The following is a 13,364-nucleotide window of genomic DNA, read 5'->3' as shown; positions in this document are numbered from 1 at the left end:
CATCTCAAAAAAAAAAAAAAAGAAAAAAATTGGTTTTCAAATCCTTCTTTCTTAACCATGTTACACCATAAATATTTTGTTATACTGCTTGTGTTGAGTACTGGTGATAGGGAAGACAGAGAGAAACAGGTGGGAAGGGGAGAGAGAGAGAGAGAGAGAGAGGGAGGGAGGGAGGGAGGGAGGGAGACAGAAGTGAGAGAGAGACACAGACTGAAACTGAGACAGGAAAGGGTAAACAAAGCTGGGAGGGAAGGAAGACTGAGAGAAGGGGGCAGAGAGGAAGAGGATGACCAGAGGGGCTGAGGTGGACGGGTACAGAGAGAGAAGGCGCGAGAGCAAGAGAAGCACAGGAGACATTAGATGATGGACAGGCAGCTGAGGTGTGGAGGGTTGGCTGGATGGGCATTAGGAGACCATCGGACGCTCTCTCTGCTTCCGTGTCCTGCCCTCTCAAATGCCTTAATAATAGAGTCTACCTAATAAGCTTATAGGGAGTAAGTGCCGATGAAGTGCTGCCACTCGGTTCGGGATCAGTAAGTATTAGCTATTCTATCACATTCTGTTGCATAAACTTTAACCTCATTACACTTAAATTCTCTATAGAAAGGGAGTCTTTATCTATCTTACAAGCCCTCAAATTTAGATAATAGTGTCATACATTGAATACCTTAAAATTATATTTAAAGACAGGCCATGAATAGAATTAGGCATTGATTTTTGGAGCCAAAATACCATGGAGGTGGGGAGGGTCATGTTCAGTTACCCAGATTAGCAATAAAAACTCTAAGGCTAACAAGGCTTTCTGGGGAAGTTGCCTGTCACTGGGTAGCCCAGTGACTCTGGTGTCAGCGGACCCAGGATTCCATGAAGACATGTTAAAGAAGGGGAAATGTGAAATGAATGCTTTCAGACCATCCATGGCTGGCAGCAGAAGGGAAGGCTTTTCAGTCTGTTGCAAATGGCCTGTGGCAATAAAAATGTGTGCCTTTGTGGGTATTAGCAGGCTGAGTGGACAGAGTGGATCTGCAGCCAGTGCAGAGATTCCCAGAACCTTTGGGGAAGGTGTCCAGGATTTCACTGCGGTGTCTGTTAGGAATCTGTAACAAATCCTGTTTCTTTTGAAAGCACAGAGAACTGTGTTTTTTTTACGTTACATCATTAGGATTTGGGCCATGGTTTATATGTCATTCAAAACAAATCATTGCGTTCCCTTGGCTTTTACATAGATTTTCCCGGTCAGGTTGCATTTGTTTTTCATCTTTACTGTCTGTCATTATTGCTATTTTTATTACAGGTTAACAGAATATTAAACTGCACTTTTCAGTGCCTTATTGCTAAAGACAGGCAAGTGCAGGGTGTTCTGCATCTGAGCTCATCCAGCAGCACTGTGTGTGTCCCGTTGCACTGAGTAGGCTCAGAAGGCTCTGAGATGCGAGGACCTGGTCTCTAGCCCACAGGAGTTTACATTGTTGTGGTGACAGCCATAAGAGAAGGTGCAGTTGTTCTGCAGTGAGCTTCCCAGTGTCAGGTGCCACAGCTGGCCTCCATGCAGAAATCCTCTGCATACAGGAGGCAGTGAGCCCTCCTGACAGCCCAGCTAAATTGAACCCATGCCATTGTTGCCCTACTGTGCAGTTGAGAAACTGAGGCTCAGAAACAAGCATCTTAAGACATGCTGGTGCTGAGATTTGAACAAGGCCCGTCCACCCAGAGCCCATGCTTACTACTGCAGGGGACATGTGAACAGATTACTTACTGGGTGATAGATACAGGGTGATAATAGAAACAGATACCAGGTACTCAGACGGATTAAAGGAAAAGCAACCTGTTGTGGGCGAGGTGATGGGGAGGAGGAAGGACCAATTAGAGAAGGTTTATGGTAGGTAGGGAGGCCAGGAAAAGCAGAAGAAGCTGAGGAATGGGAACTCCAGGGAGAGTAAATGGCACTTATCACAGTGCAGTCAGGAGAGGCAGCAATAGGAGACCTGGGGGGACTGAAAGGAGTTGGGGAGGCTGGAAGGGAAAGCGGGGTAGAGAACCAGATGCTCCCAGACTCAGCGCTGCAGGGCCTGGTTTGCCTTCTTCAGGAGCTCAGACTTTTACTGTAGTGGTGGAAGGAATAACAACCCTAAGCATTTTCTGAGGGCCTGTTCATGCCTAGGGCCTCAAAACCATGTACCATGTTAGCTGCAAACTGCCAGCTACCCTGCAAAGCACATCATCATCCCAGCATTGCCCCCAGTGACACTGCCAATAAGTGATAGCTGACCATGGGCAGGCAGGGCCACCTCCCAAGCCCATGCTCTCTTCTGCCTCTTGGTCAGCAGCCATCTCTAGGGGATTTGAAGCAAGAGTGACCTGGTTAGGTCTGCATTTGAGAAAGGCCCTGATAGTAGGGAGTGGAGGTGGAATGGCCTAAGGGAGACCCAGCCAGGGGTGTGGTAGAGCATGGAAGGGACAGGAGCGATGAGAGATTGAGGCAGAAAAGCACCAAGATGCAGGGTGGGAACTGACAGAGGATGACTCCCAGCCTCGGTTCTGACATGGCCGTGAATGGCAGGTGAATGGTCTTGAAGAGAGTGACGTCTCTATTTATGAGTGTCTTCCTACTCCATTTCCAGTGGTTAGCGACTTTTTTGCCAGAGATTCTTAGAAAGTGATAGAATTTTTTTTTTTTTCCCTTTTTGGTTGAGGGAGAGGGACAGGGACTGTGTATCTTCAGAAAGTTTAATATTTGAGGCCGAGACAGGCAGATCATTTGAGATCAGGAGTTCAAGACCAGCCTGGCCAACATGGTGAAACCCCATCTCTGCTAAAAATACTAAAGTTAGTTGGGCATGGTGGTGCGCACCTGCAGTCCCAGCTACTTGGGAGTCTGAGGCAGGAGAATCACTTGAACCCGGGAGGTGGAGGTTGCAGTGAGCCAAGATTGCATCACCACACCCCAGCCTGGGCAACAGGGCTAGACTCTTATCTACCCTCCCCTACCCCCCCCCCAAAAAAAAAGAGGGAAAGAGAAAGAAACGTTAAGATTTGGACTGTTGATAGGGTTAGGAGTTAGGATAGAGAATAAATTCGTCTGGCTAAGACGTTGTCATGTAAAAGATTCCAGGGGAAATATTTAAACCTTGGACTAATTTAAATAACTTTATTTTTAAAGGAGGTTTCTCTAGAAACTCATTTAATCTACTGTCTATAATGTCTGTAAGTGGAAAGTAATAAAACTGCATTTATTTTAAAAGAAAATTGCATAATTTGGACTTCTTACTAATTTATCCCAGTCTCCTTTTTAGGCTCTTCCTGTCAGAATGTTGGGGTTTTACTGAGTCAGTTCCTTAGTGTAGGAGCTGTTAACCTGGAAGACCCTGGGAATCTGGGATAGAATTCAAGGACTGCATGTCCTCTAATAGGAAAAAATAAAACTTTTATTTCACTAACCTCTCAATAAAATTTAGCATTTCATTTTTTTAAGAAAATAGGTAACAAATCACGGGAGTATTACAGTGCTTGTGACTGTCTCCAGTAGAAACCAAGTATTTCTTTTTTTTTTTTTTGGAGACAGAGTTTCACTCTTGTCACACAGGCTGGAATACAGTGGCAATCTTGGCTCACTGCAAACTCCGCCTCCCGGGTTCAAGCGATTCTCCTGCCTCAGTTTCCCAAGTAGCTGGGATTACAGGTGCCTGCCACCAAGCCTAGCTAATTTTTGTATCTTTAGTGGAGACAGGGTTTTGCCATGTTGGCCAGGCTGGTCTTGAACCCCTGACCTCAGGTGATCTGCCTGCCTCAGCCTCCCAAAGTGCTGCGATTATAGGCATGAGCCACCACACCTGGTCAGAAACCAGGTATTTCATATCAGGTAACAGTTGTGGTTATTATTCACTCCACTACTTTGCCATAATTACCACTGGATCTTGTTATTTAATGTGCGAATAAAGAAACATCTATTTAATGCATTAATAAGAGCTGTATTACAAGTTCTTTAAAGTGTTTTGGGGACTGTTTCAAAAAGTGTTTTGGGGACTGTTTCAAAAAGTCTTTTAAGGACTGTTTTCCTTTGCAATCCTCTGTATTTTATTTTTGCATTTAAAAACTTTATTGTGAGGAGTCCTAGGCGTCACCTGCTGCCAGGGGGGTCCATAGCACAACACAGTAGGAGCCCCACCTTAGTGGCCTTGGTGTGGCAGGCTGCCCATGGATCCCTGGTGAATCCTCCTTCTCTTGTGAGGGACTGTCTTATTGTGGATTCCCTTCCTCATCCCAGTGAGCTTATCCCCTGAACTCCTGGCTCTCAGTGTCTGTCTGTGCTCTTTTTCTTTTCTTTTTTTTTTTTTTTTGAGATGGAGTTTCGCTCTTGTTACCCAGGCTGGAGTGCAATGGCGCGGTCTCGGCTCACTGCAACCTCCGCCCTCTGGGTTCAGGCAATTCTCCTGCCTCAGCCTCCTGAGTAGCTGGGATTACAGGCACATGCCACCGTGCCCAGCTAATTTTTTGTATTTTTAGTAGAGACGGGGTTTCACCATGTTGACCAGGATGGTCTCAATCTCTTGACCTCGTGATCCACCCACCTCGGCCTCCCAAAGTGCTGGTATTACAGGTGTGAGCCACTGCGCCCGGCCCTGTCTGTGCTCTTTGACTTATAAATTCATCCACAGGGCTGGGCACGGTGGCTCACACCTGTAATCCCAGCTCTTTGGGAGGCTGAGGCGGGTGGATCCCCTGAGATGGGAGTTCAAGATCAGCCTGGTCAACATGGTGAAACCCCATCTCTACTAAAAATATAAAAAATTAGTCGGGCATGGTGGTGGATGCCTGTAATCCCAGCTACTTGGGAGGCTGAGGCAGGAGAACCACTTGAACCCTGATTCATGTCATGGAGGTTAGAATGAGCCAAGATTGCACCATTGTACTCCAGCCTGGGCAACAAGGCTGCCTTGTTGAAACTCTGTCTCAAAAAAAAAAAAAAAGTTCATGCACAGGACAGAGCTGACCTTCCATTGGACTTTTGTTTCTCCCACGAGGAGCAGGGGCTACTGCTGGTTCTTTACGTCTTTCACCCGCTGTCCTGCCCCTCCCTGTGCCCTAGCAGCTGACAGTGTTCTGGGGGTCTGAAGATAACACAGAGGCTGCGTTCAGTTAAGCATATGTCTGTGTGTGTCTGTTTTAATAATTTTTAACTGCTCTGGGTAAAGGTGTAAATTACAAAATAAAGGACCTTGTAGAGATAGATAAAATGACTTTCATCAAGCTCAAGATGTGGGAAATAATACTTTTCCTCTAAGCTCATATTATGAAAAGTTGTGTGAGACTGTTATAAAATAACTTGAGAATAGTCTGAGCATGATCTCATCCTTTGGAACGGAGTATGAAATAAAACACGAAGCCTCTTTTTAGAAGAATCTGTTTTATAGATTTTTAAATTACAGAGATTCCTTGAACTGGAGGATAATAGTGAAGGACTCACAGAGGAAATATGAATAAAGCAACACAAGTTTAAAAAATTGAATATGAGCAAAATGAAAGGGAATGTTTGTCACGTCTGACATGCTCCATCCTGTTCCCCCCCAACACACACACACAGACACACACACACACACACACACACACACACACACACAGTGAACCGTCTCAAGAACCTTCTGGAGAGCCCGCAGTGTGGACAGTAATGAATGCTGCATAGCTGGCCACCTTGCACTCTAGTGGGAGCTGTGATGTTGGGCAGAGGTGGGAAGCTTCCCAGGGATGTTTTTCCTGGAGGTAAAGTCCCCCCTTGGGCTGTGAACTGGCCAGTGCTGGGGCTCATGGGCATTTCCCTTCTCTGACTGTTGGCCAGCGTCCGGCGCAGCACCAGCAGCCCCTGGAAGTCCAGGCCAGATAGGCCATGTCCGAGAATCTTTTGTAAACATTTTTCATCAGTGACTCACAGCTTTGAGAAAGGATTATTTTTATATAAAACGATCTTTCAATTGTACTTTAAAGACCCAAACCATTTTCTTAGAATACTGTCTAAACAAGTTAATCATGCACAGATCCAGTGAATTTTGTGGCCTGGTTCTTATAAAATTTCCAAATAATACTCTCATAGCCAGAGCCAGAGCTTCTTGGAGGTTTGGAGGCGTTTTTTAGATGTCACTGTTCTCGGTGCTCAGCCAGCTAATTAGTGACTTTTCCTGAGTTTAGTTAGTGAGTGGAAGCCTTTTTGTTAACATTATGACCAAATGACAATATGGTTGGTTTTTTTTTCTTTCTTCAGTCTATCTTTATTCTATGAAGAAACAGACAATATGGTATTAAGCAGAGTGAGAGGCACTTTTGAAGATCCAGATCTCGAATCTATTTAAAATATGACTCAGAAAGGAGGCTGCAGAAAATGTTTACTAAAAAAATTTAAGAATAACAGCAGATGCTAAAGTTTATTTCCCAAGATAATAGCCAAAAGATCTGCTGGAAGAACAGAAGAAGGGAGCTATTTGGGGCATCCTTTTTTTTGAATGAAGCCTTTGGACTTCTTTGGGGGATCTCACTTCCTGACAGAGGGACGGGTGGAAAGTTCGTGTCTCAAGCAAGAAAAATTTAAGTACATTCTGCAGCTTTGGCCCTGTAAGCTGTGATCATTTTTAAGGTTGACGAGCATAGTTCACTATGAAATGAAGCAAGTAACTTGGCATTTACACATTGTGAGTCAATTTTGACATCAGCCTGGATTGGGAATTGACTGGAAGGTTTTGGTGTTGGACTGTGGCTACACTTCAGTGCCTCGGTCCAGAGGCATGCATGAGCAATACTTCCCTTTGGGCTTTGGCCATTAATTTGTGGAATAGAGCAAGAACCGGAGAGGAAAGTCGAGAGACTGCCTTGGATTGCCTGATGTCCTGTTGAATCAAAAAGCAGTGGGAGGCCCTTTCCTTCCTAACAAAGGCCTCATCCTCTTGCATAACATTCCCAGCATCTGTCGACATGTTCGGGACTGTCCCACTTTAACCCACACTTCAAGTTGATGGTTACCTCTGGGCGGGTATCTGCATTCTGCTTATTCCAGGTGTTTTCCAGGCCACTTCCCCGATTATGTAACTTTGATCAAATCCAGATGTGGCAGAATGTTTGATAGAAGAGGTAAAACGGCATTTGAGAAGAAAAGCGTTTCTGTATTCATGACTTTGGTTTAATTTCCTGTGTGGGCCTGGTCTGCCAAAGTTGTTGCTCATGACCATGAGGTTGATGCACCAGAGGGAGGCACACAAGTGCCTTTTCGAGATAGCCTGAGGGGACCCTCCCTCCCCAGCGTGCTTTTTCATGTTAAATTATCAATTATGTAAGTTTAGGACCAGGCACAGTGGCTCACTCCTATAATCCCAGCACTTCGGGAGGCTAGGTGGGCAGATCACTTGGGGCCAGGAGTTCAAGACCAACCTGGCCAACATGGCAAAACCCTGTCTCTGCTAACAGTACAAAAAAAAAAATTAGCCCAGCATGGTGGCTCACGCCTGTAATCCCAGCTGCTAGGGAGGCTGAGGCTCCCACTTGAACCTGGGAGGCAGAGCTTGCGGTGAGCCGAGATCGCACCACTGCACGCTAGTCTGGGTGACAGAATGAGACTCCATCTCAAAACAAAACAAAAAAAGTTTCAGTTGGCTTCTATTAATGTTTTTCTAGTTTATTTTTTTTTTCATTCTTTTCTGGTAATAAAAATAATCCACATTCATTGTGAGAAATATACAGTAATATAAAAAAGTATAAAGAAAATTTAAGGCCGGGCATGGTGGCTCATGCCTATAATCCTAGAACTTTGAGAGGATGATGCGGGCAGATCACCTGAGGTCAGGAGTTTGAGACCAGCCTGGCCAATGTGGTAAAACCCCATCTCTATTAAAAATGCAAAAAAAAATTAGCTGGGCATGGTGGTGGGCACCTGTAATCCCAGATACTCAGGAGGCTGAGGCAGGAGAATCTCTCAAACCTGGAAGGTGGAAGTTACAGTGAGCCGAGATCTTGCTGTTACACTCCAGCCTGGGCAATGAGAGCAAGATTCAGTCTCAAGGGGAAAAAAAAAAAGTAAATTTTAAACACTGATAATCCCACCACCCTGAGTTAACTACTGTTCACAGTTTGGTGAAATTCCTGGTCTTTTTTCAGTTTTTTTCATAATTGGAACCATGCCTCTATACTGGACTGTAATATAAACATTTAATATATTATTGTGCATATATTCTCAAATTTAAATATTTTTCCAAAAATATTTTGAGTGGCTTTTAAAATATATTCTATTGTATGAGTGCAGCATAAACTAACTTATCCTGTGTTGGTAGATATTTTGTACTTCCCTTTTTCTGTGCTGTTATTTAAAATTAGTGTATAGAAATCATTGTGTTGATCACTTAGGATAAATTCCTAGAGGTGAATTGGATGTTAAATTCTTTATAGACTTTTGGTTCATATTCCAGTTGCCCTCAATATGTATACCTACTATTAGCATTGTGTGAGAGTGCCCCTCTGAAATCTTACCCACACTGGCTGTCAGTGTCTAAAAGATGTATCTGCAAATTTGGCAAGGAAGGTGCATTTCTTTGATTACTATCAAGAGTTCACATACTTTCCATGTTTAATGGTAATTTTTTTTATTTTTTTTTTAAGATGGAGTCTCACTCTGTTGCCCAGGCTGGAGTGCAGTGGCGTGACCTTGGCTCACTGTAACCTCCGTCTCCCAGGTTCAGGTGATACTCCTACGTCAGCTCCTGAGCAGCTGGGATTACAGGCGTGCGCCACCATGCTCAGCTAGTTTTTGTGGTGTTGCTGTTGTTGTTCGAGATGGAGCCTTGCACTGTCTCCAAAGCTGGAGTTCAGTGTCGTGAGCTTGGCTTACTGCAAACTCTGCCTCCCAGGTTCAAGTGTTTCTCCTGCCCCAGCCTCCCAAGTAGCTGGGATTATAAGCACGTGCCACCACACCTGGCTAATTTTTGTATTCTTAGTAGATACGGGGTTTTGTCTTGTTGGCCAGGGTGGTCTCAAACTCTTGACCTTGTGATACGCCCGCCTTGGCCTCCCAAAGTGCTGGGATTACAGGCATGAACCACCATACCTGGCCTAAGTTTTGTATTTTTATTTTTATTACAGACTGGGTTTCACCAAGGTCAAACTCCTGACCTCAAGTGATCTCCGGCCTTGGCCTCCCAAAGTGCTGGGATTACAGGTGTGAGCCACAGTGCCCGGCCTTTAATAGTAATTTAAATTTTCTGTGAATTTCTTGTTCATGGCTTTGTCTATTTTTTTCCGTACTGGAGGGATTTTGCTTTTTCTTGTTGGCATGTAAAGTCCTTGTGTGTCAAGAATGTTCTGCCTGGTGGTTTTTCTTAATGTAATGGCAGTGGAAGCTCTTAACTGGCTTCCACTTGACTGACTTGCTAAATTGACCAGCACTCTTCACTTCCTTATAAAACATGCCCCCCTCGTCCCCATGCCCCATGGCACACGAGATAGGGCAGCCTCACTACCACCATCTGCTGCTGCACATGCTCCTGTCCACGAGAGCCAGTTGTGTTTATTCCAGATATATCTGTTGTTGCAATTACTTGGTTAATATGAAGCCAATGCAATGCAAGTGTGAAAAGAGAATTGTTTCTAGGAAAATTAAGATGAATGCTTTAGAAAGACTCAGCAAAGGAAGATAACTTATAAAAATTACTACAGAATTCAGTGTAAGACAACTATAAATGATTGGAATGGATTACCGGAATTTAGAAAGCTTCGGCAGTGGGACTGCTTAGTGAATGGCTCTAAGTTCTCCCTCTGTGTGTAGGAAACTGAAGCTGGAAGTGAGATGATACATTCACATTATAGGTAGGCCTTACAGAAGAAAGCGTCAAGCTCTGATCATATGTCCACATTTCATTTTGTTTTTTTATTTTTTGAAATGGAGTCTTACTCTGTTGCCCAGGCTGGAATGCAGTGGCGTGATCTCAGCTCACTATAACCTCTGCCTCCTGGGTTCAAGCAATTCTCATGCCTGAGTGTCCCAAGTAGCCGGGACTACAGGTGTGCACCACCTCACCCAGCTAATTTTTGTATTTTTAGTAGAGACAGGGTTTTGCCATGTTTGCCAGTCTGGTCTCAAACTCGACCTCAGATGATCTGCCTTCCTCAGCCTCCCAAAGTGCTGGGATTACAGGTGTGAGCTACCACGCCCAGCCCACATACCCACATTTCAAAGGACAGTGTTTGACCCTGCAGTCAAGACTTCCACACCAGCGTATACTAGGTGGGGGTGGGGATCACATATTTTAATAACATTGATAATCCCTAATAGTGATGGCACTAGGTGTACTTCTAGAGCCAGCATAAATACTCGGGAAAGGGGCCTAACATGTCACTAAGCTTCTTCCACACTCTAGGAGATGGCATTGTTACAAGACCCTGTTTCTTGAAATTATCTTTGCCCTCACTGTTCAGAAAAATTACCAAATGTCGTAATAAGATAATTTGGGACTTACTCTTTCAGAGAAATAGTTCCTAAGGTTGACTTCAGTTAGTAGTACAGAAGCTAGACTTGAAGACCTTGATTACTTATATTCTGTTGGTTTATCCCAGAGAGATATTTTAGAGCACATCCATTTCTGAAAGTTCTCTGGTCATGTTGCAGAAGTTTAGCCTAGTCTCTCAAGTGGGTTTTTTTTTTTTTTTTTAATATTAACCCTTTATTTAAAAATAACCCCTTGCCGGCAACCTCTTTACCTGCAGATATGAGAACTAGGACTCGCACATCTAACAACACTTGCAATTTTGAAACTTCTCAAGAGCCCATGTCTTTTATTAGTGATTAATCACTCCCTCAATTTTTCTCAATACTTTGTCATTAGAGCTACTATCTTTCCCATTGTGTGAATGGCTACAGGAAAGAATCCATTCTGGACTGGGTGACGGGCTAGGTATAGGGAATACGTCTTTTTCAAAAGGGCCAAAAGGCTAGGTGATGATGCATCTCATCACCTGGCTCCAGGTCTTGATCCCTGGATTTAATTAAAATTCTACTAGCCTTTGGCAAAGAATAGGGGGCTGAGAAGTAGTAGGCACCTGGCTGGGGGGATGAATCTGCGAGAGACACCATCCTGGCGAGGAGTTTCAACAAATGGCTCCTCTCCTGAGTTAGTCTCTTCCTCCTGGGTCTCTCCTGGTTTCGCCTGGGCTGTGGTAAGTAATGGAGCTGTGAGTTCCTGGATGGTGACACGATCCAGGATCTTGAAACTCATGTCCAGCTTCAGGGGCTGGCTGCAGCACTGGCACACGAAGCTAACCTGCATGGTGCTGTTGTTGGACGTCTTAGACCCTTCCATCCCTCGGGAACCCGGAGCCCGTCACCCAAGTCCGGTCTACCGCGGGGGCACTGTGGCCTCAGGTCGGCCCCGGAGCGAGGGCCCCAGAGCTGCCATCGCTCTATCTTCAGTGACTTCCCGGTCCGCTGGCGGAAAACTTCCCTTTTTTTTTAAAGAGAATTCAGAATCAGGCCCACCCCTGATATGGTATTATTACCCAAGAAAGGATGCTTAGGGATCCTCTAAATCCATAAAGAAGGAAAACTAAAACATAATTTTGTTACCATTTGTGTTTGACTCAAGCATCTGATAGATCCTTCAATTCTTTTCAAATTAGGATTTTCCTCTCTGTTTTTTTTCTTTTCTCTTTCTTTTTTTTTTTTGACATGGAGTCTCACTCTGTTGCCCAGGCTGGAATGCAGTGGGGCGATCTCAGTTCACTGCAGCCTCCACCTCCCAGGTTCAACTGATTCTTCTGCCTCAGCCCCCCAAGTAGTTGGGATTACAGGCGCACACCACCATGCTCAGCTAATTTGTTTTTGGGTTTTTTTTTTTTGAGACAGAGTCTTCCTCTTATTACCCAGGCTGGAGTGCCATGACACGACCTCTGCTCACTGCAACCTCCACCTCCTGGGTTCAAATGATTCTCCTGCCTCCGCCTCCTGAGTATCTGGGATTACAGGTGCCTACCACCACGCCCGGCTAATCTTTATATTTTTAGTAGAGCAGAGACGGGGTTTCGCCATGTTGGCCAGGCTGATCTCAAACTCCTGACATCAGGTGATCCAACTTCCTCGGCCTCCCAAAGTGCTGGGATTATAGGCATGAGCCACTGCACCTGGCCTAATTTTTGTATTTTCAATAAAGACAGAGTTTCGCCACATTGTTGGCCAGGCTGATCTTGAACTCGTGACCTCAGATGATCTGCCCACCTTGGCCTCTCAAAGGGCTGGGATTACAGGCGGGAGCCACCATGCCTGGCCTTTCTTTTTAAGATCATAAAAATTACCAGACATCATAGTGACATAATTTGGGATTTACTGTTTCAGAGAAACATCTCCTGAAGGTTTAATTCAGTTAATGATTTCTATTTTTATGGTTTTTTAAAATTCTTTTTTTTTTGAGATTGAGTCTTATATCTGTCTCCCAGGCTAGAGTGCAGTGATGAGATCTCAGCTCATTACAACCTCTGCCTCCTGGGCTGAAGTGACTCTCCTGCCTCAGCCTCCTGAGTAGCTGGGACTGCAGGCACCCCGCCACCACTCTTGGTTAGCTTTTTGTGTTTTAGTAGTGATGGGGTTTCACCATGTTGCCCAGAGTGGTCTTGAACTCCTGAACTCAGGCAATCTGCCTGCCTCGGCCTCCCAAAGTTCTAGGATTTCAGGTGTGAGCCACTATGCCCAGCCCAGCTAGTGATTTTTAAATTGTAATTCCTTAAATGAGTATTTTGGATTTCACCCACAATGTTCCTCAACTGTAAGATCTACTTGAGGTGATTTGATTTGCTGGTTTGCAAATCAAAGAACCTGTCTACACCTTGTGTTTATCACAGAAAAATTCTGGAGAATTTGAGCACTGTTAAAAAAAAAAAAAAAGACAAGAAGAAACATTAGGAACAAATAATAACCTGTTTGACCCTGTAATGAATAATATTCACACATTTTGTTAATTTAAAAGAGCTGTTGATTAATTTCCAACTTTTAGAGTCTGTTTCAGACAAAACATGGAAGAGTTTAGTAACAGATTTTTCTATTCTGCAATAATAATTTCCACAAGGTTAAAAAAAAAAGTAAAGAAGATCATATTTGAGGATGGCTATGGGGGCAGGAAAGCCGGAAGGAAGGGTGAGATGTTAATAGCCTTGTCTTGTGAAGTAGGTCCTTGAGAGGCGCTGTCCTAGCTGGAAGAACAAGCAGTGTAGGTGTGTGTCCAGTGATCTAGCTGATACTTAGAGAGGTGGGGGTGATCACCAAAAAAACAGTTCTGCCTCTGGGAGCAGACAGGACTGGGATAGCAAGTATTTGTCTTCCATTTTAAGCCCTTCTGTACTATTTGATTTTT

The 13,364-nt window shown here is 44.4% G+C and overlaps 1 protein-coding gene across 2 annotated transcripts in view; it reads left to right on the top strand.

Annotated features, from left to right (window-relative positions):
- ABL1 (ABL proto-oncogene 1, non-receptor tyrosine kinase) overlaps positions 1 to 13,364 on the top strand; it is a 161,061-nt gene that overhangs the window by 115,952 nt on the left and 31,745 nt on the right. The window lies entirely within an intron of this gene.

The sequence above is a fragment of the Cebus imitator genome, unplaced genomic scaffold, assembly GCF_001604975.1.
Source record: "Cebus imitator isolate Cc_AM_T3 unplaced genomic scaffold, Cebus_imitator-1.0 Scaffold254, whole genome shotgun sequence".
NCBI classification, from domain to species: domain Eukaryota; kingdom Metazoa; phylum Chordata; class Mammalia; order Primates; family Cebidae; genus Cebus; species Cebus imitator.
Note: the sequence above shows the minus strand (reverse complement) of the source record. Positions and strands in the feature narration are given on the sequence as shown.